Source organism: Canis lupus, chromosome 36 (assembly GCF_048164855.1).
Source record: "Canis lupus baileyi chromosome 36, mCanLup2.hap1, whole genome shotgun sequence".
Lineage (NCBI taxonomy): Eukaryota > Metazoa > Chordata > Mammalia > Carnivora > Canidae > Canis > Canis lupus.
This window is the reverse complement of record NC_132873.1, coordinates 887,501-891,154: the sequence shown is the minus strand read 5'-3', so window position 1 is coordinate 891,154 and position 3,654 is coordinate 887,501. Positions and strand designations below refer to the sequence as shown.

At 49.7% G+C, this 3,654-nt stretch overlaps 1 pseudogene; it reads right to left on the bottom strand.

The window, feature by feature from the left end:
* Positions 1-716: 716 nt before the first annotated feature.
* Positions 717-3,398, bottom strand: LOC140625364 (protein FAM124B-like; annotated as a pseudogene).
* Between the last annotated feature and the right edge of the window lie 256 nt (positions 3,399-3,654).

Here is a 3,654-nt window from a genome sequence, read left to right as displayed (position 1 = left end):
GTGGCCACTCACACTCTGGGAAGATGCTACTACTCCCTCCATCGTGCTAATGAAGGAACCAAGGCTTAGCCAGGCAGCTACTAGGTGCCAGGCCCAGCTGCCACAGAACACCAGGCAAGAGATGACACATGGTAGCGATCATGATTGGGCCTGGCTTAGATGGGATGCTTACACACGAAGGCTTTAATATCACGAATTTCTTTTTAAATTAAGGAGTTCTAACCATCTAATTTGATTAGGAATAAAACTGACTGTGATACAAGCTGCTTAAACATTAAGTCACCGGGGAAAAAAAATGAAGTCGACAGGACTGCAAACTTCACATCCCCAACTGTAAGTAACAGCTTCAGCTTCCTTAGGTCAGACAGAAAAGCCTACACTACTCCTGAACCCAAAGCGTGGGCAAAGTATTTGCACACAGATTCAAAGGACAGGCTGAGAAATGGGATGTCCTCTGATTCTCCTGCGAACCACCTGTGTGACCTGCAAACTCACAGAGGGTGAACATTATCTGACAGATGAGGGGGGTTTATTAGATCAGTGACTCTCGGCCCCGACACGACATCTGAGCCATCCTAGGCGTCCCCAGACGTGCTGATCTAACTGGCCTGGGGTGCAGGCCCATGGGAATTTTTGCAGTCCCTCCCCAGGGATTCTGGTGGGCGACCGAAGCTGAGAACCACTGCATTAAATCATCACTAGGCCCACCTCAACTGTCAAACCACACAGTCCCATGTGCGTCTATAAAGATCTGAGGCAAACAGGAATGAACACCTGAAGCAGAACCTCGTGCCATCAGAGTCCTGTGTTGCCACCTGGTGCGGCTGATGGGGACACATGGACACAGTAGAAGAGGCACCAGCTGGCCGATCTCTTGAACCTTGAACTGCAGCACCGAAGACTCTTTGGGTCCGCTGACACTCTGGGGGGCAGCTGCTTGAGTGACAACTGCAGAGCAAAGCTCTCGGTGGCACAGAGCACAAAGAAACAGAAGTTGCTCTTCCGCAAGTGGCTTCCTCCTGCAGGATCAGCCCACAGGCTGAGGGCATCCTCGTTGTTACCAAACTGCCGTCGAGGGTGACTCTCAGGATCTCGGTGCCACAGTGCACCTGCCTCGCACCCCAGAGGGGCGTCCGGCCGTCCAGACTGTAGAACTCCCGACCGGCAAGAATGTGGGGACAGGCGGTCCTGGGCGCTCGCGGCGGGCAGCAGGGCCACGGCCACGGCCACGGCCAGCGCCACAGGGAGTCAGGGACCCAGAAGAGCCGCTCCCCCCGGAGGTTCTGGTGCAGGAGGAGCAAAACAGAAACCCCGGGAACGGTGACGCTGGGAGCGGCCCTTGTCGCACCTACCGGACCGGCCCACTCTACACGGAAGGGCTGGAGCTCTGGGCCAAGGCCACGCCGGGGCTGCTGCAGGGTGAGCTGTGGAAGTGGGCCTGTGGCCAGCAAGTGGGTGACAGTGGCGGCCAGGGGTCCCGATGCTGTCACTCTGACCCCCTGAGCGCACGGACGGCCAGGGGCTCCCGACGCCCTCACTCTGGACCCCTGAGCCACGGATGGCGTGCCCGTCTAGCTCTGCCTCTAACCAAGGAGCAGGCGGTTCCACGCGAGCCCGGAGCCCCACTGCACCCGCAGCCCCCCGAGAACGCTCCTACCCCACCCTTGCCGGGGCCACACGGCCGGACGAGGCTCAGGGAGGGGGCCGCCAGCCACGGCCGAGGTCACCCCCCCCCGCCCCAGCAGAACTGTGCGTCGGCCGCCCCCCAGCTCTGTTTCACCTAAAAACCTGTAAGCCTGAGAGCCCCCCAAGTGGGTGGTAGGAGGGAGGAAGGAAGTGACCCCGCAGAAGGGAAGAGTCCAGCCGGCTCGCTGCTCGCTGGCCACCAGCACCTGCTGCGTTGAGACGACGCCCAGTCTACGGCCGGCCCGGCTCTGACCGCCTCCTGCATCTCTGCTTGCAGTAGCCTGCCAGCCACCTGAGTATAATGACTGCTTCAAAACAATTCTCGAAACTGGCCCCCTTGCCAGGATTTCCCCCTCTTTGTCTTTTTTTGTTACCGGACAACTGAAGCTACAGCACTGAGAAGAAGACACTCCATCTAAATGATGCGAGGTGTTCCCTGAAAACGATCTGCTGTGACGTGGAGTCTGAGTGCATATAGTGAAATGTTGCAAGAAAAAAGATGTTGCATAAAAAATATCCACCTTCATTCACGCTGATCCTTCAGGAAGAGTGAGAGCTTCCTAATACCGAAGTACAGCATGATTGCTCAGATCTATTGAGGATCTTAGGCACCAGTCACATTGAGGACATGTATTTATCCCAGAGACTTAGTGCGCTGTTGACTCTTAAAATGAATAATCTTCAATAAGAATATTCAGGTTCTAAACACAACACCCATCCTAATGTGTTCTGGAAATCCATTTGAAATAATTTGCTATTCAGATAGCTATGCTCCTAAAAAGGTGTGGACACGCACATTTTTCTAAACAGAATTTTTAAGATAAGCTACTTATTAGTACTTATCAATGGAACTTGTTGTGACAATCTTATAATTTAAAAAGCACATATGTGGGCAGCCTGGGTGGCTCAGAGGTTTAGCGTCTGCCTTCAGCCCAGGGCGTGATCCTGGAGTCCTGGGATCGAGTCCCACATCAGCTCTCTGCACAGAGCCTGCTTCTCCCTCTACCTGTATCTCTGCCTCTCTCTGCATCTCTCGTGAAGAAATAATTAAAATCTTTGAAAAATTAAAAAATTTACTTTTTAAAAGTAAAAATCACTTTGTGATTTTAAATATGACTTAACTTATACTTCATATAGGCCGATTCCTTTAATAGTTTTTTTTTTAATCTTATGTACTTTTTTTTTTTTAAGATTTTATTTATTCACTGATGTGGGACTCGATGAGCCCGATGTGGGACTCGATCCCTGGTCTCCAGGATCATGCCCTGGGCTGAAGACAGTGCCAAACCACTGAGCCACCGGGCCTGCCCTCTTTAATAGTTTAATAACCAAATTTAAAGTCAAATATTGTATCTATGGAAAGGAATCATTTCTATTCAGGTTTCTTTTCTGAATCAAACCTACACTTCCAATCATTTGAGTTTCATAAATCCTATAGTTTTTGCACTGGAAAAATATAGAAATATAGTTGAAAATAAATGAACTGTTCTTTAATTATCACAGTAATTCAATTCATTTTGCTTCAACTTTCCAGAAATCATTAGTTTTTTTTTAAAGCCATTATAGTTCTCAGTCTTTAAAACAACTCCATTCACATCCCACATTAGCATTTGCAGGTGATAACTCCCTCATCTCTCAATAGGACACTCTCCCCTTTTCTCTGTCCTTCCACCCAGAGCTGGCTGTACTTGGGCACTTTCAACTTCAGACATGGTTTTTGAAATATCCTTTGCAACTCTGGAAATAACTCTGAAGATTTAAGGAGAAAAAAATATCCCCCTGAGACAAAGGTATTAACTCACAACATTTTGCACAAGGCAAGTACTGAAGCCCTTATGCAGGAACGGGTTTGCTTCTTTGTGTTGTTTTAATCTTTTATCCAGTGCGGAAACATACTTTTTTCCTCTTGAGGTTGTCACTTCTGTCAGGACTGGGAAGATTTCATCAATCTGATGGCAGCCAAAGTGC